We start from the raw sequence: 24837 nt of genomic DNA on the forward strand, positions 1-24837 counted from the left end.
GATTTCAGAAATTCACTATAGCTCCATTCATTGACATATGGTCACGACACACTACAGATACGTAGAAAAACTCGTAAAGTTTTGTTCGGCTGAAGCCGCACTTCAGGTTTCTGCCGCCAGAGCGCTCGAGAGCGCAGTGAGACAAAATGGCGACAGGAGCCGAGAAAGCGTACGTCGTGCTTGAAATGCACTCACATCAGTCAGTCATAACAGTGCAACGACACTTCAGGACGAAGTTCAACTAAGATCCACCAACTGCTAACTCCATTCGGCGATGGTATGCGCAATTTAATGCTTCTGGATGCCTCTGTAAGGGGAAATCAACGGGTCGGCCTGCAGTGAGCGAAGAAACGGTTGAACACGTGTGGGCAAGTTTCACGCGTAGCCGGCGGAAGTCGACGAATAAAGCAAGTAGGGAGCTAAACGTACCACAGCCGACGGTTTGGAAAATCTTACGGAAAAGGCTAAAGCAGAAGCCTTACCGTTTACAATTGCTACAAGCCCTGACACCCGATGACAAAGTCAAACGCTTTGAATTTTCGGCGCGGTTGCAACAGCTCATGGAAGAGGATGCTTTCAGTGCGAAACTTGTTTTCAGTGATGAAGCAACATTTTTTCTTAATGGTGAAGTGAACAGACACAATGTGCGAATCTGGGCGGTAGAGAATCCTCACGCATTCGTGCAGCGAATTCGCAATTCACCAAAAGTTAACGTGTTTTGTGCAATCTCACGGTTTAAAGTTTACGGCCCCTTTTTCTTCTGCGAAAAAAACGTTACAGGACACGTGTATCTGGACATGTTGGAAAATTGGCTCATGCCGCAACTGGAGATTGACAGCGCCGACTTCATCTTTCAACAGGATGGTGCTCCACCGCACTTCCATCATGATGTTCGGCATTTCTTAAACAGGAGATTGGAAAACCGATGGATCGGTCGTGGTGGAGATCATGATCAGTTATTCATGTCATGGCCTCCACGCTCTCCCGACTTAATCCCATGCAATTTCTTTCTGTGGGGTTATGTGAAAGATTCAGTGTTTAAACCTCCTCTACCAAGAAACGTGCCAGATTTGCGAGTTCGCATCAACGATGCTTTCGAACTCATTGATGGGGACATGCTGCGCCGAGTGTGGGAGGATGTCTGCCAAATCACTAAAGGGGCACACATCGAACATTTGTGAATGCTTAAAAAAGCTTTTTGAGTTTTTGTATGTGTGTGCAAAGCATTGTGAAAATATCTCAAATAATAAAGTTATTGTAGAGCTGTGAAATCGCTTCAATCATTTGTAATAACCCTGTATGTGCATCAAGTGTGTCGTCGTAATATAAATCTCTTCGTATTATTGAAATATACTGGATTTTCCAGCTACGTGAAATAGTTAAAATCACACGAGCTTGCGGCCGAGCTCTCCCCGGCCATTGTCAAGTAATAAATGACTGCCGTTCTGCCGGGGCCTTACCGTTATACACCGAAATGACAAGAGCAATGGGATACCTGCTAATATATAGTGTACGATCGCCTGCCTTATTGTAGCGACTTCATGTTGCATGGACCCAACAGGTCGTTGGAAGTCCCCTACAGAAAGGCTGAGCCTTGCTGCCTCTACAACCGTCCATAATTGCGAAAGTGTTACCGGTACATGATGTTGTCCATGAACTGAACTCTCCATTATGTCTCACACATGTTCAATGGTGTTTACGTCGAGCGATCTGGTTGGCCAAATCATTTGCTCGATTCGTCCAGAACGTTCTTCAAACCAGTTGAGAACAACTGTGACCCGGTGAGATGACATCGCTGTTTGGGATCGTGTTGTCCACTAATGGCTACAAACGGTCTCCGAGTAACCGAACATACCGGTTGTCAGTCAGCGATCTGTTCGGTTGGGCTAGAGGACCCATCCAGCTCCATGTAAACACAGCCCACACCACAATGGAGCCACCACCGGCTTGCACACTGCCTTGTGGACAACTTGGGACCATGGCTTTGTGGGATCTGCGCCACACTCGAACCCCACTATCACCTCTTGACAAATGAAATTGAAAAGCATCTGACGAGGCCACGGTTTTCCTGTCGCCTAGTGTCCAGTCGATGTGGTCGCAGGCAAAAGGACAGACGTTGCAGGCGATGTCCTGCTTTTAGCACCAGCTGCGATAGTCCATAAAAGGCAAATTTCATAGCACTATTCTGACATTTACTTTCGTCGCACGTCCGACATTGATTACTGCGGTCATTTCACATAGTGTTGCTTGTGTTGCGGACTGGCAAGACAGCCAATCCACTAGGACGGGAGGCCGAAGGGCACGCGTTTAAGCTCACGCAGACTGGCGTGAGGTCTGGAACAGGACAATGTAATTAATATAGCCAATAACATGCTGGAATGCTTAACTTTAATTCATAATTGATGAACATCGGTCTGACGGTACATGCATCACAAGATAAATAGCAATTGATAATGGCGCCGTGCTAGGTCCTAGCAAATGACGTAGCTGAAGGCTAACTATCGTCTCGGCAAATGAGAGCGTAATTTGTCAGAGAACCATCGATAGCAAAGTCGGCTGTACAACTGGAGCGAGTGCTAGGAAGTGTCTCTAGACCCGCCGTGTGGCGGCGCTCGGTCTGCAATCACTGACAGTGGCGACACGCGGGCCCGACGTATACTACCGGACCGCGGCCGATTTAAAGGCTACCACCTAGCAAGTGTGGCGTCTGGCGGTGACACTGTGCGGCGGCGAGTGACTCGTGAAATTAAATTTGCTGTATAAATGCTTGCAATTCAAAATGTTTGAATCAGTTTCAGGCTTTTAAAATGTTGTTAATGCTGTCTTTCGCCGTTCTCAACACTGGCTCTCTATTTACCTTTTAGCACCCAGAAAGTGATTTAATAAAACGTGGAGCCAGTAAAGAGAGTTCCTAGTGCCCACTTCATCTGAGAATACCATTATAGCTGCAGCTTATAGCTCTGAGGAATTAGGAGATTGTTCGGGATTTCTAATCAAAACGATTTTCCAAAATAGTTGAGTATATTCTGAAATTCACTGATAACAAACACAAGTATCCCTACAACCTAACTAACAGAGCAGTTCAGAGTCTAATGCGCTGATGCAACTATAAATGTCCGAATTAAATGTTAAAAGAATGCTCGCCAAGATTTGATGAGAATATTTCATCAAACGCCACGCTATAATAATTGGTAGAATGTCTGTCCCGCGACGGCTCGTGAAAATACGACAATACGCAAACTGAAGCTAGATAATGCAAATCATCTCAGAATTAATCCTTTACTTGAAATGCTTCCACGGTTCCGCGTATCTCTAGTAACTTAATACGGCACCCGAGGCTGTTTGTAGCAGTGCTTCCGAGCGAAGCGACTCCCGACACAGCTGACGTGCTATTCAGCGTCTGGAGAGAACTGGGGCCTTGCCTTCCTCGCGCAGCGCTCTTATATATATAGCCGCGGTGCGGACGGCTAAGAGAACGCCTGTTCAAATCGGCTCTCCCGACTAGCCGCTGGGCTAGTAACGCACCACTTCAAGTTACATAATAATTTATAGCTTCTTTTGCTGATGGCCGATGAAGCTCTTAATTTAAACGTGCATTCAGCACGCAGGTAAGTATTGATAATAAAATTTTGACGTGGCTAAGTTAATTATTTTGGGCGAGAGAATTAATTAAATTACGCTGCACGCAGCAGATGAGCTCTGAACTGGCCCTTTTGAGATCCGCTATCGCTATAATTTTATAGGTATTCAAAAGAAACTTTTCACATCTTCATAGTCATAGCGGACCTCCAACCTATTTAAATCTAAACATCCTAGCCTTATTTATTAGCCTACTTAATCTATCTTGCTTCCTTCAGTTTTGAGACGAAAACCAGAAAATCATGAATTTCCACTAAAGTCTTAATCTCTGAAATCCAAAGTACTGTTTTTATTAAATCATTATGAAAGATGAATCTAAATATAAATTTTGAAGTCTCTAGCTCTTTTCTGTTGCGCCAATGATTTTTTCAGAAAAACGTCCAAATTTAAAAAATGGCTGAAGTTATCGAACTGATATTTAACACACATTAATTTAGTATTATTCCTCACATGCTAGAAAAGTTTTAAGTCATTTGCTTGATTTTTAAGGTATTGCGCAACATTTATGACGTCAGAGCTAGTTACAGCAGACTAGCTGGCACACAATGGAAACTGATGTGAATTTATTACAGCGTGAGTAGGCTGCTTCCCTACATCACCCTCTACTTAAATTTTTTTGTTTATGAATGTTAATGAATGAAAAAAAATTTAATTACAAAAAGGGAAGCAAGAGTACAGTTTAACTCCCTATAAAAAATCAAAATTGAAATATAAACATGTAGAAACATTAAAGAAAACTGATTACCTACATTAATTATTTAAATTTTGGGCATGTTCACTGCCTTTTAAACAATGTCATTACTCAAAATTTTAAGCAAAGTCAATGAAATATTTTGGCATACATATTGCCTTAGAGAAACAAACACATACGAATTGAAAAATTATAAAAATCTTAGATCCATTAAATACATTAAACACATTTTTTCATACACAAATTCAAAGAAAATAACATGATACATAAACAGATGATTATCTCTTAGCAGTCTTTTTTAAACCTGAAAGAAAAGTTCACAAATAATTTTTACACTCGTGGTTGTAGCCGCTTTGGCTGGCGTCCTACACTTCCATTCACAAGGGTAGAGAAGGGGAAGTTGCTATGGTGTGCGTCCTTCACGTTCTCTCTAAATTACATGGGGGAAAGGGGAGGGGTCACTGTGAGTTGTGTCCAAGTCACTCCACGCTTTCACGCAGCTGCCAGGCTGCCATTATCTGGTTTGTCCTGTAGAACAAACAAAAAGAGTGCCTCAGACTCTGTTCACTTAATATCTAAGGGTGGGTCACAATGAAATGGGGATATATACATTTTATCCTTCAGTATTTTGCTGGAACAAATTAACAGAACTTTTTCAACATTACTCTCGCGGTTACTTAAATGTCATAAAATTGGTAAACAAATGGCTCAAAACGCGGTTAGTCACGTACTAGAGAAAATCTATGCTCAAGGCATACAATCATGAATCCTATTTAACATCAATTTATTATTTCTGGGCCGGAACACTGAACCAATGCTCGGTACATTCCTGACAAATCTGCATTTTATTTACTTAACTGACTCCTCTTTGATTAACTTATTCTTAGAGATAGTATGAGTATATTTGATTAGTGGTTGTTTTCTCAGCTTCTTTGTACATGTGAGTAACTTTTGGTAATAGTACAGTTCTGAGTGTTCAGAACACACTACTTTTAGTTGACTACAAAATCCACTTATTGGTCCTCTGCTGTTGTGTTAGTTCCACATCTGCAATTAGGTAATTACTTACTTTGAAGTGTATTTATGTTGAGCTAAAATTAATGTTTCACGTCTGTCAGTATGTTACTTATTTATTTTGCTAGTGTATGTACTTATTTAACACTCACTCTATTAATATTTAAAGCATAGGATAGCACATTTATTTCATATTCATAGTGTATTGCAGCTGATCAGTTTGCTCACGTGGCAAACCATTTTCACTCGATGGGACGCTGAAACCTCAGGTAGTCTCTCTCAGACCTACCACTAAAGTGCTTCAAGTAATTATGGACGAGCGTAATGCTAAATTCCTTAAACCTATAGGACACCATGAGCTGCTCTGTCTCATCTAACATAAGGGTATCTATGGTCGCATTCACGCCTCCAACTCATAACCTCAATATGTGTAGGTGTATCCTGTCACACACTACACTAAAATAATGGCCAGCTCCAACCTTATAAATACTTCAGGGACGTGTCCTTCGCGTCTCAACCACAAACACTGCTCAATTCTATTACACTGCCTTTCCTTGCTACACCAGGTGGGTTTAATCTTACAACTTATCTGCATATTTTTTCTAACACTAAGCAATCTCTTTTACTATTTCTTAGTTAGCTCTAATGCATACATTAGGTTTCACTACCACTTCAGATCCTGCTTGTATATGAATTCATATATCTTTTTAAATTACTGTTGGTGGACCATTTCCAATAAAACAACACTTTGTACTTACCATAGTACCAGGGTTCTATACATATTAGTTACTCAAATACATCGTATCTTAATTACTTCATACTTCTCTATTGTTTGTCACTATTAGGTTTGTCACATTAGGTATTTTTCTTCACTAATCGGTGGATAGAATGGTTACAGAACTCATGGCCTGATAGCCATGACAGAAAAATTTCATGTCTGGGAAGAAGAGGTCGAAATTTTTGTGGATAGGAAAGATGAAGAATGAGTGAGACCTGAATGGGAAAGAAGATCTCACACAGCTGGGACTGCACAGCTGCCACACTGTGTAGAGGTTACAGAACAACCTCCTCCCTACAGCATTCATTGGTTTAATGCTGTATTGATAATCATACCGGAAAATTTAATGTATGAAAGAAGAGGTCGAAATTTTTGAGGATAGGAAAGATGAAGAATGAGTGAGACCTGAAATGGAAAGAAGATCTCACACAGCTGGGACTGCACAGCTGCCACACTGTGTAGAGGTTACAGAACAACCTCCTCCCTACAGCATTCATTGGCTGAATGCTGACTTGATAGTCATGACGGAAAATTTTAGTGTGTTGGAAAGAAGAGGTCGAAATTTTTGAGGACAGGAAAGAGGAAGAATGAGTGAGACCTGAAAGGGAAAGAAGATCTCACACAGCTGGGACTGCACAGCTGCCACACTGTGTAGAGGTTACAGAACAACCTCCTCCCTACAGCATTCATTCATAACCTTTGACCACGCCACGTCGATCTGAAAATACCTTATGATGCCTCTTTAGAACCTGTCTCAGTTCTTCCTTTTGATTGTCTGAAATCTTATCGATTTCCTGCAATTTAGCTTCTATTTTGTCTAAAATAATTGCTTCTTCTTCTTCTGCGTTCAACTTACTGTTACTAAGATTAACACCTTCGTCCCAATACCTCCTATTTTTCAGAACTCGTATAGGCAGCTCCCAAGTTTCATCATCAGTTACTACATGTTTATCACTAAAAGGTACTATAATTACTCCGGTTATTGGCAAGACCATTTTTAACTGGCTTCTTTCAAAGTCAACAACACTCTGATATTTTGACAAGAAATCTATGCCAATTAAAACCTCAATACTGAGATTGTTTACAATCAAACATGGATGATCAATTAAATTACCATTAATGTTAAAGGGTAGTAAAGCTTCTTGCTTTACCGTTTTTGACACCTTGCCAGTAGCACCAATTATTCTTAGTCCTGATACCCTCATTACTGTAAGCTTGTCTTTACCAGGTAATGCATCAAAGAAGGACTGAGATATTGCACTCACCTCACTTCCACTGTCTAAGAGACAACGTACATTGATACCCAACATATTCACTATTATTATAGGGTGGCTTATTCTAGGTAGTACAGGTGGTTTCTCAAATTCATCTAGTAGTTCCTTTTGGATTTGTCTCCAACTAAAGTGATTGACATCTGTCTTCATTACATTTAGGTCACAGTGTGTAGGGGTTTCCTGAATTACATTTTCAGCTGCCTTTTCCAGTCGGTCTATTAATTTTAAATCGAAACACCGCACGACTTCATTACATTTAGTTTGCTGAACATAACCCAAATTACTGCAGTCTGAGCGATTCTGCGTCTCCAGACCGGGCATAACACTAGTTACAGCTAAACCACTTTCACCATTATCGTCGGTTTCCTTCTCAAGTGACAACTGGTCACAGCTACTGGGTTCATCGACCCTCAACAGCCTACCCTCTACATTCTCACTTATCTCCTGTCCTAAATTTATTAGTACATTATTAACATCCTGCACAGGCACTTTAGATAAGAGCACATCATCTTCATCGTAAATATAAGCATGAATTTCTTCTGCTTCTTCACCTGTCAATTCAGTGTTTTGTAGCTCCTCCCTATTGTTACACTGCTGCGCCTTCTCTTTCTCTTCCCACTTAGAAAGCGTTTCTAACACGGTATCTATCAAATACTGTGAGTGATCTAATATTTCTGTTGTATCCTTAGATGCTACCGACTCTTCATCCACATGTTCAGTTTGAGTATTCTGATCTGTCTTATCAATTCCCTTAACTACTGGCTTAGGAAAAGTAACCGCCTGGTGAGCGCCAGTGTCCTCATAGACGGGAACTAGTTTTCCTGCCTCGGGCTACTGCTGTTTCCTTTAGTTTCATTATAGTTGACTGGCACAGCATTACTTTCCGTACTGTTGTTTACATGCATATTTCTGTTTGGAACAAAATAATTATCCCTTGGACGCCATTGTTGGTTCTGATAATTATTTCCCCAATTCCTACCTCTCTTAGGATGGCGAATACCTACTCTTCTGATGTTTACATTGCCATTTTGCTCGTTCCTAAAATTACTATTATTGTTATTGGCATTTCTGTTATTACATGCTTGCTCCTCATTGGCAGCAACACGTTCCACACGTTCCAGATACTCAATGAAACGATCCAGATTGTCTCTAGGGGCAGATATAATTCTAGTTTGCCAATACCATGGCAGTTTGGCTTCAAGACCTAGTATAATCATTTCTGGTTTTAGCTTTTCCGCCAAATGTGACAAACGTGAAATCCATGACCTAGCAAACTCTTTAATTGATTCCTTGCCTGCATTGAAGCGTTTTCCACTCCAACATTCTCTCAACACTTCATTTTGCTTATTGCTAGACCAATATTCATTAATGAAAGCTGTTTTAAACTCCGCTAATGTTTTACACTTCAACATAACATCAGCTGACCAACGCATGGCGTCACCTGCTAAATGGCTTTTAATAAATGAGATTTTCTCTCGTTCAGACCAAGTTGGTGGAATCACATCTTCAAAATCGTTCCAGAAATCTAGCGGGTGGATATTTTTATCTAGATCAAACCGCAAGAACTGCCGACACCCGATAAAAGCGGCGTTTGCAGCTACAACTTGTTGTATACTACCATTACCAGAAGTTACTGAAGCTACTTTACTCTCAATGTTAGCAATGTTAGTACTGATATTTTCTACTTTCATTTCAACATTATCTACTCTTTGTACAATATGAGTAGTATCAGATTTAATTGCATCTACGTCTGCTTGACATATGTTTACTTTAATATTAACATCTTTAAATCTATCTGAGCACAGTTCAGATTCCGCCTCGATCTTTTCTGTTAACTTGTGCTCCAGCTTCGCATCTTCCATTTGGAAGTCTTTGCGAACCTCAGCAACTTCGGATTTAACTGTTTTATACATTTCAGAAAACTGTTGAGCAACCTTTTTCTTAATATCCTCATGGTTGTAGTCAGTTTTATAATTCAAACTGTCTAGATCCTCTTTCAACTTATTGCAACCAGCCTTGAAGGTATCGTCCATTACCTCCAATCGTTTATTAAAATTAGTTTGACTGGCCACAATCCTGTTATTTACCTCAATTATATCAGATTTTAATTCAGCATTACTGGCAGCTATTTTTGCATTACTGTTTTTGACCTGTTCACTTATTTCAGACTTTAACTCAGCTGTCATTTGTGCATTACTGGCAGCTATTGCTTGTAATATAACATTTAAATCAATAGCCCCAGCATCTTTGGGTTGCTCACTAGCTGGCTTTTTATCACACTCAGGTGACGAAAAACTAGCTCCAACACCAGAATCATCAAAATTAAATGAAACTTCTGATTGATTAGTCCTATCTAACTTCTCCTTCTTAAACTCTACCATCTCTGATGACTGTTTCATTTTTAATTCATCAGAGAAACTATCATCCAATAAATTTACAATTTCTACTTTCTACTTTACTACCGGGGTCTCTATTATTGAATCATTGCCCCTTCGCACACTACTGTCAGGAGACAATACATCATATTTCACTTTAACATTACTACTTTCATGCATATTTACACTTGAACCGTTGTCTGGATTTACAGTTCCTTCAACAGACATAGGTGCTGATTTAAGTTTAACCTCAGTTTCTTTTGGCGGTTCCATCGCAGACAGTCTTTTAGTGCAGGTTAGTAAAATTTTTAACAGTTTTTCACTTAACTTAGTTCCTTCTGCAAGACGTTGTCGGTGCGGCGTACCAGGATTACTGATGCGACGTGGCACGTTGAACTGCAGACGGCACTCCGACGGCTGATGTGTGTTTGCGTGGCCTGCAACTGCAGGCGCGGCTCCGGCTGCTGCGGCGGACGACTGCGGTACGGCGAAACTGGCTTCTCGCGATGCCGGCAGCACCGCTAGACTCAGTGCCAGCTCCGTCAATCCAGATGCGTTGTTAATCCAACTGCGTTGTCCACATGCCCACGTAACACTTTCACTGTTCTATTACTCAGCTGCGTGTCGCATTCCACTCGCGAATCCGAATAGTTAAAAATCACTTTCACTTAGTTGATTTCCCGGCCGATGCACCATATGTGGGGTGGCGAGTGACTCGTGAAATTAAATTTGCTGTATAAATGCTTGCAATTCAAAATGTTTGAATCAGTTTCAGGCTTTTAAAATGTTGTTAATGCTGTCTTTCGCCGTTCTCAACACTGGCTCTCTATTTACCTTTTAGCACCCAGAAAGTGATTTAATAAAACGTGGAGCCTGTAAAGAGAGTTCCTAGTGCCCACTTCATCTGAGAATACCATTATAGCTGCAGCTTATAGCTCTGAGGAATTAGGAGATTGTTCGGGATTTCTAATCAAAACGATTTTCCAAAATAGTTGAGTATATTCTGAAATTCACTGATAACAAACACAAGTATCCCTACAACCTAACTAACAGAGCAGTTCAGAGTCTAATGCGCTGATGCAACTATAAATGTCCGAATTAAATGTTAAAAGAATGCTCGCCAAGATTTGATGAGAATATTTCATCAAACGCCACGCTATAATAATTGGTAGAATGTCTGTCCCGCGACGGCACGTGAAAATACGACAATACGCAAACTGAAGCTAGATAATGCAAATCATCTCAGAATTAATCCTTTACTTGAAATGCTTCCACGGTTCCGCGTATCTCTAGTAACTTAATACGGCACCCGAGGCTGTTTGTAGCAGTGCTTCCGAGCGAAGCGACTCCCGACACAGCTGACGTGCTATTCAGCGTCTGGAGAGAACTGGGGCCTTGCCTTCCTCGCGCAGCGCTCTTATATATATAGCCGCGGTGCGGACGGCTAAGAGAACGCCTGTTCAAATCGGCTCTCCCGACTAGCCGCTGGGCTAGTAACGCACCACTTCAAGTTACATAATAATTTATAGCTTCTTTTGCTGATGGCCGATGAAGCTCTTAATTTAAACGTGCATTCAGCACGCAGGTAAGTATTGATAATAAAATTTTGACGTGGCTAAGTTAATTATTTTGGGCGAGAGAATTAATTAAATTACGCTGCACGCAGCAGATGAGCTCTGAACTGGCCCTTTTGAGATCCGCTATCGCTATAATTTTATAGGTATTCAAAAGAAACTTTTCACATCTTCATAGTCATAGCGGACCTCAAACCTATTTAAATCTAAACATCCTAGCCTTATTTATTAGCCTACTTAATCTATCTTGCTTCCTTCAGTTTTGAGACGAAAACCAGAAAATCATGAATTTCCACTAAAGTCTTAATCTGTGAAATCCAAAGTACTGTTTTTATTAAATCATTATGAAAGATGAATCTAAATATAAATTTTGAAGTCTCTAGCTCTTTTCTGTTGCGCCAATGATTTTTTCAGAAAAACGTCCAAATTTAAAAAATGGCTGAAGTTATCGAACTGATATTTAACACACATTAATTTAGTATTATTCCTCACATGCTAGAAAAGTTTTAAGTCATTTGCTTGATTTTTAAGGTATTGCGCAACATTTATGACGTCAGAGCTAGTTACAGCAGTCTAGCTGGCACACAATGGAAACTGATGTGAATTTATTACAGTGTGAGTAGGCTGCTTCCCTACAACACCACAGCTTGTATGTTAGCACTGACATCTCTACGCAAACGCCGCTGCTTGTGGCCCTTAAGCGAAGGGCGTCACCTACTGTGTTGTCCCTGATGAGAGGCAATGCTTCAAATTTGTATTCGCGGCACTGTCTTGACACTGTCGGTCACGGAATATTTAATTCCCAAACGATTTCCGAAATGCAATAAATGGTTTAAATGGCTCTGAGCACTATGGGACTTAACTTATGAGGTCATCAGTCTCCTAGAACTTAGAACTAATGAAACCTAACTAACCTAAGGACGTCACAAACACATCCATGCCCGAGGCGGGATTCTAACCTGCGAATATAGCGGTCGCGCGCTTGCAGACTGTAGCGCCTAGAACTGCCAGACCACTTCGGCCGGCGAAATGGAATATTCCATGCGTTTAGCTTGATCTATCATTCCAAGTCTGATAATTTCCTTCTTGCGGCCATAATATATATATATGAATTAGTCCCATAGTGCTCAGAGCCATATATATATATATATATATATATATATATATATATATATATATATATATCTGCATATCGCTATCCCATGACTTTCGTTTCGTCACGTCAGTGTATAGCGGCGCTGCTGGCTGGCTATGAGGTCCCTTGTGGTCTCTTCCTCGCCAAATATGGTAATGTTTTGGTTCCGTGTCTGCTGGGACCGCTTCAGCCTCGTGATGCTGTACTGAATTGCATCCTCATTGATGGTGTTTCCGGATGTTTTTATTTTTATAGCCACCTTTACAACATTATCGCAAAACCCGTTCGTCCTCATTATGACTGACGTTTCCTTCAACATAATCCGATGCTGATTTTCTGGAGCACATTCCGCCGCGGCTTTGCATAGACGTAAGCACCTCTCGTGTTCAGTGTCGCGTCTCCACGGTGCGTGCTACTTGTCCAACGTAGCAGCATTGACACTGACTTGATGTCTTGTACAATCCAGGCTTTCTGATCCTAGGTCGTCCTTCACTGGTCTTATAAGCTGCCGTATTTTTGCTGGGTGACTGGACTCTCATGAAATGTTATGTCTCTGCAGGAGACACTGTGCCTCAGAAGATAAAAGACGCAAATTTCTTGCTCTCTTCTTCGATGGTGTTTCTCCTGCAGATCTTATCAGAAATGGCCTGTGATACCTGGCGGTGACCGTAGCTATTTTCCTGAGAGACTCTTCGGCATTTAAGGCTAACAGCAGAACTGTTCTTCCGCCGGCAATGTCCATTACGCGTCAGGACCACGACAGTAAGATGAGAGAAATTAAGGCTCAGCCGGAGGCATTTGGGCAGTCTTTATTTTTTCCTCGATATGTTTGCGAGTGGAATAGGATAGGAAATGGATAGTAGATGTACCAGGTAGCCTCCCACCACGCAACATATGATGGCTTGTGCAGTATATATGCGGATATACATGTGACAAATCGGATGACAGAGTACAATAGTGGTGCTGGTTCAAGTGCTTCGGAGCACACCGCTCAGCGGCCATTGCTGGACACGCAAGTGGGACCTGTGGTAACAATAAAAGGCACAATGACGACTGAGGACTATATGAACATTATTGTGGACTAGAGATGGGCAAAACTGTTCTTTTCAGAGATCGGATCAGAACTGTTCACTCCCTGAAATGAATTAGCTCTTTTTCATGACTCACCACTCATTTACAATATAAAATAAATGGAAGGCACATTGCCCTTTAAACTTGGTTTATTCCAGTACTATACCTGTATTTTGATCTTATTTGATCCTATTTTGAAGTAACACAGATAATGAGTAAGAATTTTGTATTGTTTATTGAAATTTCCACGATATGACAAAGTTTTTGATTATTGATTTATTTTGCACTATCGTGGTTTTTTGGGTGATCGGAAAATGTTGTAACTTGAGATTTACATTAACAATATATTTGGCTATAATTTATTAAAATTTCATTAACCTCATACAAATACATCACATGCCATATATTTTTAAGGTGAACGTTTCCTTCCGAAGATGCCTAAAATCGCAAAATCCGTACCAGAATAAGAAAAAAATATATAAATTTGACTGTAACACGAAAGTGCTGCATATAGCCTTACGCAGAATAAAACAAGGAAAATTTTGGTGTCTCACATTTTGCGATACGTTTATCGGTTCGCTCGTAATTAAAGCATAAATTCGAGTGTCCATAATAAAAATCCTATAGTAAGAGGAGTCGTCAGGAACCTAATCTGATCAGTTTAAATAAATAAAAATAAATGATGTATACATAACATAATAATGTAGTATACATAGCGGTATTACTAGGAAGAACAATATCCAGTAGAGACGAACTCCGATGCAGAAGCACTGAGTCGAGCTGGTCGAGCTGCGAGCTGTATTACTGCGTGAGCTAAGACGGCAGAGACCAGAGTGACACCTGAGTTGCTTTGCTCAACGCTCTGGCTAGAGTCAAGAACGGTGGGCTGAGCGTTGAGCGGGTGAGTTCCGAGGGTGGTGGTAGTGGTGAACGGCCACCAGTCACCCGCTCCGAGACAAATCGTCCATTCTCTTGCGAGCAGGTTGTTGCAAGTAGTTCCTATGTTCTCCACTAGGAGGCTCTCTGTCCGGTTGCTCGCATAAACTGCCCAGAGGGCAGGACGTGCGACTGAAACGATCGCCAATGGAGTGCGATGCTAAGTTAAGCTGCGCCAGACACTGCACGCGGCAGACGACGCACAGAGACGGCACAGCATATGTGAAACACAAAATCCAATGGGGCACTGCACAATGCAGGCAGCCAAGGTAGAAGCAGGGCAGAGGCCGGCGCTGGCTGTGTTGTGTGGCGTGCACTGTGCTCTGACCAGCAGAGGCGCCGCTGATATGCTCCGTCTCTCTCTCTCTCTCTCTCTCTGCCGTGGGAAACGTTTGGAGCTACCGTTCTTATTTTCTGAATCACTGATTGTTCACTCCTTTGAAAGATTCAACTCTATGTATCAGTTCAGGAGCGGATCCCCCATCTCTATTGTGGACCACCTGCAAACGCTCGTGCTAGATGGTTTCCCCTACAGCAATGACGTTCTCCACCAGCATACGCAAGGCCAGTATCGTGCTGCAGTAGTTTGAAGAGCAAGATAGCGAACTCACGTTGTAGTCTTTGCCACGAAACTCACCTCCTCTTGAAACCTGATGGGACACATCAGGGACGCTATCGAGAGCTTGTTTCACGCCCACAAACAAAGCGCGTAATCACCCGGAACTGCGTTGGCGGTGCGTACACGCCTGGAGACGCAAACTCCCGAAAGCGTAGTAAGGACGTGGCGAGTCCACGACGGGTAGAATAGCCATTATGTTGCGTACCAGAAGTGTGCTAATATGCTACTAAGCGGTTGCACGTTGTGAGTGCGTAGGTATTCGTGGTGTAGGGTCGGACGGTGGACAACTTCAGACTGGGCTGCTGTTTAAAACTCAGTACTTGCAGCCGGTTTCAGGGGAGGGCTGGGTGACTTTCGCCTAACATTCGCCGCCGTCGAATATTGCATTCCCACCCACCGCGCTTCGCTCCTAGCAGCGGCCTCTTCTGAAAGGGGAAAAGGAGAGGAAAGTCGCACATCGGCGTATTTCCTATATTGCATTTCTGGGAGACTCCCCCCCCCCCCCCCAACGCCTCTTTGTGCCCGCTTCGTTTCAACTCACTGACCAGTCGTCCGTTAGCGTTCTGACTCACTGCTATGGACGTACAAAGCTGAAACGTGTGTGTTCTACCATAATTCTGCCAACCAAAATGTTATAAACTTTTCAGAACAGAATACATGCTGTCGCTTAGCGACAACCAAACTCAGTTCACATGTAACCTATGAAAAAGCGACATTTTACTAGAAAAAATCTGTAAATAGTAGGTGGAAGGGAGGGGCAGGGAGAGGGCTTAACAGTTCCTGGCTTTGTAAAGAAATGATAGAATCAGAGTTTTAACTTACAAATTGGTTGAGTATATCCCGCCTCCACTCCTACCCCCTGGATGCGCTTGTTACACCCTTGTTGCAGATTTATAGTCCATTCAAAATAAATTACGGTATAGGTGGTCAAGCCAACTATCAACAGAATAACTAATCCAGAATGAGATATTCACTCTACAGCGGAGTGTGCGCTGATATGCAACTTCCTGGCAGATTAAAACTGTGTGCCGGACCGAGACTCGGACTCGGGACCTTTTCCTTTCGCAGGCAAGTTCTCTATCAACTGAGCTACCCAAGGAGAGCTTCTGTAAAGTTTGGAAGCTAGTAGACGAGGTAATGGTGGAAGTAAAGCTGTGAGGACGGGGCGTGAGTCGTGCTTGGGTAGCTCAGTTGCTACAGCACTTGCCCGCGAAAGGCAAAGGTCCCGAGTTCGAGTCTCGGTCCGGCACACAGATTAATCTGCCAGGAAGTTTCAGAATGCTTTCAGTAACGTCAAATGAGGCCCTTTCTGGTGTTTTTTCTGGGTGTAATCGGGGAGCCTGGTAAGGTGTATTGGAATGATTATCGACGGAATGGAAACCGTAAATCTTAAATTTTCTACATGCAACTTTTTACGTAGGCGGAAATGTATTGTCCCGCAACAAAACGACCACGATGATCGGTGTAGCGAAGCAGTTTGAAACAATGAAGGCAAGGCTTCCGGTCTAGATTGCATACCAGTCAGATTCCTTTCAGAGTATACTTGCAGTCATATATAACTGCTCGCTCGTAGAATGGTTCGTGCCCAGTGATTGGAAAGCTGTACACGTCACATCAATACCCAAGTAAGGAAATAGAAATAATCCGATGAATTACAGATACATATCACTAACGTCGATTTGCAGTGGAATTTTGGAACATATACGGTGCTCGAACATTATGAATCATCTGGAATCAACTATGTATTGACGAATAGCCAACACAGATTCAGAAAATATCGATTTTGTGAAACACCGCTGGCTCTTTATTCTCATGAAGTATTGCGTGATATCGACAGGCGATATCAAATTGATTCCATATTTTTAAATTTCCAAAAGACTTTTAACGCCTTTCCTCATAAGCGACTTCCAATAAAATTGCGTACCTATGTAGTATCGTCTCAGCTGTGTGACTGGATTCGTGATTTCCTGTAAGAAATATTCAGGTGTGTGTGAATTCCTAAGGGACCAAACTGCTGAGGTCATCGGTCCCTAGACTTACACACTACTTAAACTAACTTAAGCAAACTTATGATAAGAACCACACACACACCGTAACATGGCGCCTCAAACCACGCGGCCACTCCATTTCCTGTCAGAATGCGTCACAGTTGCTTATAATTCACGGAAAGTAAACGAATGAAACAGAAGTAAATCTGGCGTTTCGCAACAAGGTGTTAACGGTCCTCTGTTGTTCCTGATCTGCATAAACCATTTAGAGGCAATCTGAGAAATTGCAGATGATGCTCTCATTTACCGTCATGTAATGTCATCAGTTAATCAAAAGGAATTGCAAAATGATTGCCGGCTGCGGTGGTCTCGCGGTTCTAGGCGCTCAGTCGGAGCCGCGTGACTGCTACGGTCGCAGGTTCGAATCCTGCCTCGGGCATGGATGTGTGTGATGTCCTTAGGTTAGTTAGGTTTAAGTAGTTCTAAGTTCTAGGGGACTAATGACCACAGATGTTAAGTCCCATTGTGCTCAGAGCCATTTGAACCATTTTTTTGCAAAATGATTTAGACAAATATCTGCATGGTACAAAAAAATGGCACGAAAAGTTTGAAGTGATTCGCATGAGCACAAAAAAGAATCCGCTAAATTTCAGTTACACGATAAATCACACAAATTTAAAGGTTATAAACTCAACTAAATACTTAGGAATTACAATTACCAATAACGTAAGTTGACACGATACCATAGATAAATCTGTGGAGAATGCAAACCTAAGACTGATTTATTGGCAGAACTCTTCGAAAGTGCAACAGGTCTATTAAAGAGACTGCTTACACTGCGTTTATCCACCCTCTTCTGGAGTATTGGTATGCAGTGTAGGATCCGCATCAGATAGGAACACAGAGGATATCGAAAAAATTCAAAGAAGAGCAGCTCGTTTTCTACTATCAATAAACAATGGAGAGAGTGCCACTGATATGATCTACGAATTGTAACCGCAGTTGTTAAGACAAAGGCGCCTTTCTCTGCGCCAGATCTTCTCAAGAAATTTCAATAACCAGCTTTCTCCCCGGAGAGTCAAAATATTTTGTTGACAGCCGGTTACATAGGAAGAAATGATCATCTTAATGAAACAAGACAAATCAGAGCTCGCACGGAAAGATTTAAGTGTTCGTTTATCCTGAGCGCTGTTCGAGAGTGGAACGGTAGGGATATAGGTTGAAGGTGGTTCGATGAACCCTCTACCGGGCACTTAATTGTGAACTGCAGAGTGATGAAGATGTAAATTTACAGTACGTTTTGGACAGTAGACGTTCAACAGCATTGTGATATCATGTTGTGCAATATTATTGAAGGTCTCCCTAAACTGCTCAACAAAAATGTACATTAATATTGTGCAATACTTACAAGGGAACCTCCCCATCGCACCCCCCTCAGATTTAGTTATAAGCTAGCACAGTGGATAGGCCTTGAAAAACTAAACACAGATCAATCGAGAAAACAGGAAGAACTTGTGTGGAACTATGAAAAAATAAGCAAAATATACAAACTGGGTCGTCCATGCGTAAGATAGGCAACATTAAGGGCAATGTGAAGCGAGGGGCGCCGTGGTCCCGTGGTTAGCGTCAACAGCTGCGGAACGAGAGGTCCTTGTTTCGAATCTGCCGTCCACTGAAAATTTTGCTTTCTTTATTTTCGCAAAGTTATGATCTGTCCGTTCGTTCATTGACGTCTCTGTGCACTGTAATAAGTTAAGTGTCTGTGTTTTGCGACCGCACCGCAAAACCGTGTGATTAGTTGACGAAAGGACGTGCCTCTCCAATGGGAACCGAAAACATTTGATCGCAAGGTCATAGGTCAACCGATTCCTCCACAGGAAAACACGTCTGATATTTTGTATACGACACTGGTGACAGCATGTGCGTCACATGACAGGAATATGTTGTCGACCCACCTAACTAGTACACTTGGCGAATGGGTGAAAAGATTCTTCTACCTTGCCCGATTTAGGTTTTCTTGTGGATGTAATAATCACTCCAAAAAAAGTGATGAAAACATAAGAGTTTTTCACATAAACTGAAAATAAAAAGTTAAAATTGTCGGTCGAGGGAAGATTTGAACTGAAGACCTCTTGTTCTGCAGTTGTTCACGCTAACCACGGGACCACGGCGTTCCTGTGCTCACGCTATCCTTGATGTTGCCTATCTTGCACACGGACTACTCAGTTTGTATATTTTTCTTATTTTTTCATAGTTCCACACAAGTTCTTCCTGTTTTCTCGATTGATCTGTTTCAGTTTTTCAAGGCCTATCCACTGTGCCAACTTATAACTAAATCTGAGGGGGGTGCGATGGGGAGGTTCCCTTGTTAGTATGGTTCGAAATGTTGAATGGCCAAGGCACTGTTGCTGTGATTCTTAGTATACTTTAATTGCACTTTTCAACTGGCGGTGGAACACAGCGTCAGATGGTTCTGTGTCCGGTTAATAGCGTGTGTGATTCAGCAATCAGCACTTCGGATCCTTCAGTTCTCGCAATGCCAAACTACATACCCAGTAGGTGTACAACCACTGCCTTATTCTTTAGTACTATTTCAGGTTTGTGGTCCACATAATATTCTCTAATTACTGTTTCACATAAGCTGGCGGACAACAAAAATCACTTTACAATCTCAGAAAGTAACTGAAATAATTTTCACGCGAGAGAAAATCAATATCGCTCTCGTGATGTAGAATGGTTGGCTTTACCACAATGGCTCCCCCCAAGTTATCCATTGACTTGGTGTCAACTATGCAAATGCGATTGAATTTTATCATTGTTTGCCGGCCGTCGTGGCCGAGCGGTTCTAGACGCTTCAGTCCGGAACCGCGCTGCTGCTACGGTCGCAGGTTCGAATCCTGCCTCGGGCATGGATGTGTGTGCTGTGCTTAGGTTAGTTAAGTTTAAGTAGTTCTAAGTCTAGGGGACTGATGACCTCACATGTTAAATCTCATAGTGTTCCGAGCCATTTGAACGATTTGTTATTGTTCTTTTCTCGTTGAAGCGTTCTGGGGAGGACGTGTGAGCTTAAATTCTGTAATTTTCTCTTCCTTAACATTCATTATTCCTTCGTTCTTCTAGACTTTTTCCTTCCCATCTTCTCGGACCACTTTGAACCCATAGTGTAACGAGCTGTTCCTCCATGAGGTGTAACAAGTAAATAAGGAGAAACGTTACCTATTCCAAACACACAATTAACTTTTATACCCTGCCACATACAACCCTCCACTATCTATCAATATCTGTACACGGTTGCGTAAGTATCTTCCAGCGTACTAAGTAATGCTGAAGGTCATCCATTGTCACCTTCTTCAACAACTCTGTAGTTTCTGCCTTTAGCTCTTCAAAAGATTCAAAATGATCATTTTATCTTGAAATTCTTCCATTGGTCCGTTTTTACATAGACAAACAGCAATATGGGATTGTGTGTCCGCCTTGATGCAAAACACTTTTGTTATTTATTTATTTATTTATTTATTTATTCTCCCAAACTAGTTCAAAATGTGTTCCATTCAATTCACTGTTTACTTCTGAGAACAGATAAAAGTCACAAAGAGCCAGATCTCATGAACACGGAGGGTGTTCCAGAAAAGTAATGCGCTTGTCCGGTAAAAACTGTTCCATAGATTGTGGCATTGTGGGGTGATGCGTTGCCCCGATGCAGAATCCATGCGTCGTTCATCCACAAATCCAGTATCTTTTTCCTCACTCTTTTCCTCGGCTTCACCTTAGGCCTTACTTTTAGTATTTTTGATTAATGCTAATGCTGAGTCGTCATCGTTCCATACAATTTCATTAATTTTCTAAACTTTTGTTTCAGTTTGTCAACTCACAAATCGACTGGGACGTTCATAACCTTCACCCTCTTTCCGACCTTCTGGAAACCATTCAAAAACTTGCGAGACATATCATTATAACCAAACATCTCCTTTAACATAGAAAAACATTGTCTTTTTTTTTAATTTCAGTAGGAGATCGACGTTAATGCTAGTCTATTCTTAGGTTCACAATGTTGGCGCCACTACTGCCGAAGAATGTCTTCTATAACCAAGTTCAATAGCAAACTAAAGCAGACAGAAACACGAAACAAACGGTGGCTGCTCGTGAAAGTTCAAGGTCAACAGCATTACAAGACCAGCCTCACCCCATCCGGCCGTGCGATCAGAAGTGCGCAGTCTCAACACCACGTATAACTTTATTTTACGAGCGAGAACCTAAACCACCGATCTTCTTGTACTGTATGCCTTTAATCTGTCGCCCGTTGATTTCGTGTAATCGATGCAAATTTTGCTGAATTTTGTTATTCTTCTTTCCCTCATTGAACTGGAAAACGGCCAAAGTCAAAAGCTTTACGGCTTCTCATGTAACACCAGCTACTGTGAAATTACGGATTTGAAAATGAATTAATGCTGTGTAAAGTGATGAAGTTATTCATTAAAACTATTTTAAAATATCTAATTACTATATAAGTGAGAATTTTTCAAGATGACATTTGAGACACTCGTTTCCAAGTGCTGGGCCATAACAGTCATCCCTTTGTCAAAGTCGCTTACGTCAGCGTGTTTCCCTATTTGTGGCCCCTCGCGGTCGCTAGAATGTTTCCCCTTTGTTTTTCTCCCTTTACGGTTATTCCATTTTCCCACAAAAGGGGAGTGGGAGGAGACAGCAGCGGATGAAAACTGGTCTCCCCCAGATGTTACAGATATTTAAAAGTGGATTAAAATATGTGAAAGATGACAATAATTATTTGTTATGACAAATGATTTTGGTATCAACACATTGGCGGACAATACTTACAAATAGATGATAATAAATGATCGTATGTAAAAATCACATAGGTGGCAAATATGGATGGTTTTTAAAACTTGTTTGATGATTTTATGTTGAAGTTAAAATATAATCACCGATGATAATGAGAATGATGCCACGGTGTACTAGTGAGGCTGATGGTACATGAAAATGATAATGATCGTGATGTGGGTGGAATGATGAGTAGGACCAAATTCAGCAAGGTGGAGGAAAACGGAAAGAGAAAATGGAAGGATGGTGGGAGGTGGAGCGTTGTGACTAGGGTTGGAAAGGGGATGGATTTCATCGTTGAGGAGTGGGCGTTAGTTGAAATCCTGGTGGGAGAAGATTTCTCCGCATGTAACTGCTCCACTACCATACCGGGTGGCTATACAGGGGGACAGTTATTGAATTATATGAAATAAAATCGTCGTAACTGCTGAACAGTTTGCGTTAAGACCGTCAAACTGCACGGTTGGCAGCGGGCTATGGTGGGAATTAGTATGTGCATGCATGGTTTGGTTTAGCGACAAAGCCCACATTCATGTGGATGGGTCCATCAATAAGCAACGTTGGTGAATTTGGGGACTAAGAATTCGCATTTCGCTATCGAGAAATGTCTTCAACCTCAACGGACGACTGTGTGGTGTGCAATGTCCAGTCACGGAATAATCAGTGCGATATTCCTTGATGTCACGGTCACTACAGAACGGTAGGTGAAGGTTTTGGCAGAAGATTTCAACCCCATTACCCAAAGTGACCCTGATTTCGACAAGATTCACAATATATATAAATGACCTAGTAGATAGTGTCGGAAGTTCCATGCGGCTTTTCGCGGATGATGCTGTAATATACAGAGAAGTTGCAGCATTAGATAATTGTAGCGAAATGCAGGAAGATCTGCAGCGGATAGGCACTTGGTGCAGGGAGTGGCAACTGGCCCTTAACATAGACAAATGTAATGTATTGCGAATACATAGAAAGAAGGATCCTTTATTCTATGATTATATGATAGCAGAACAAACATTGGTAGCAGTTACTTCTGTAAATTATCTGGGAGTATGCGTGCGGAACGATTTGAAGTGGAATGATCATATAAAATTAATTGTTGGTAAGGCGGGTACCAGGTTGAGATTCATTGGGAGAGTCCTTAGAAAATGTAGTCCATCAACAAATGAGGTGGCTTACAAAACACTCGTTCGACCTATACTTGAGTATTGCGCATCAGTGTGGGATCCGTACCTGGTCTGGTTGACGGAGGAGATAGAGAAGATCCAAAGAAGAGCGGCGCGTTTCGTCACAGGGGTATTTGGTAACCGTGATAGCGTTACAGAGATGTTTAACAAACTCAAGTGGCAGACTCTGCAAGAGAGGCGCTCTGCATCGCGGTGTAGCTTGCTCGCCAGGTTTCGAGAGGGTGCGTTTCTGGATGAGGTATCGAATATATTGCTTCCCCCTACTTATACCTCCCGAGGAGATCACGAATGTAAAATTAGAGAGATTAGAGCGCACACGGAGGCTTTCAGACAGTCGTTCTTCCCGCGAACCATACGCGACTGGAACAGGAAAGGGAGGTAATGACAGTGGCACGTAAAGTGCCCTCCGCCACACACCGTTGGGTGGCTTGCGGAGTATAAATGTAGATGTAGATGTAGATGTAGATGCAAGACGGTGCTCGACCCCACCCAAGCAGGAGAGTCTTTGATGTCCTGTAGGAGCACTTTGGGCATCGCATTCTGGCTCTGGAATACCCATAGGCCACTGGCATGGGCCTCGATTGGCCGCCATATTCTCCGGATCTGGACACACGGGACTCCTTTTAGTGGGGCTGTATTGAAGACACGGTGCACAGAAATAACTCCAAAACTATTCCTGAGCTGAAAACAGACATTCAGGGGGTCATTGACAGCATCGATGTTCCGAAACTTCTGCGCGTCAAGTAGAATTTTGCTATTCGTCTGCGCCACAACATCGCCAATCATGGCAGGCATACTGAATACATCATAACCCAAATCCGAATATCTGTAGTGACGTTTACATGTTGAATAAAGGGTGTGCACGTCGTAGCTTGTAACTTATTTACGTTTTCTTCCATATATTTCAAAAATTGTCACCCTGTCACTAAACTCGTGATGTTCCGAGTGCTACAGTGGAGGCTTCATATTCGGCACGACGCTGAAAGATCGTAGCTATGTGCATTAATCGTTGTGTATGCCGAAGCAAGGAATAGTTTCTCTTTTTCTCAGGAGCTGAAAAATCTGGCACTGTAAGCAGTCAGAATGTTGCGTGGGTGAAAGAAAATAGGAGAAACGATCACACACATAATAACGGTGCTTCTGGCACATTTATGGTCACAAGTTACAACATGTCCGCAGTGTGGTCTCCCGACTCAGCAATATGTTGCATCCGCAAAACAGCATGGTCGACAGCTGTACGCAGCGTATTTGGTGTAATCAGAGTGATAATACCGAACGAGGTGGCGCAGTGTTCAGCACACTGAACCTGCATTGGGGAGGACGACGGTTCAAACCCACGTCCGGCCATCCTGATTTAGGCTGTCTGCGATTTCCCTAAATCGTTTCAGGCAAACTCCAGGATAGTTTCTTTGAAACTACACGCCTGACCTCCCGCTGTTTGATTCCTCCCCCCCCCTCCCCCTCTCTCTCTCTCTCTCTCTCTCTCTCTCTCTCTCTCTCTCTCTCTCTCTCTCTCTCTCTCTCTCTCCCTCCCTCTCCCTCTCCCTCTCCCTCTCCCTCTCTCCTGCTCCCTCTCAAATCACCCGCAGCGATATGTCGTCAGGTACAGTCCTTCAGAGGGGAGAGTGCGGATATGATCTTGACAGACATGATCTTTTAGATATTACCACAGTCAGAAGTGACATGGGTTTAAGTCGAGAGATCTAGAAGGCCACACTTC

Source organism: Schistocerca cancellata, chromosome 8 (assembly GCF_023864275.1).
Source record: "Schistocerca cancellata isolate TAMUIC-IGC-003103 chromosome 8, iqSchCanc2.1, whole genome shotgun sequence".
Lineage (NCBI taxonomy): Eukaryota > Metazoa > Arthropoda > Insecta > Orthoptera > Acrididae > Schistocerca > Schistocerca cancellata.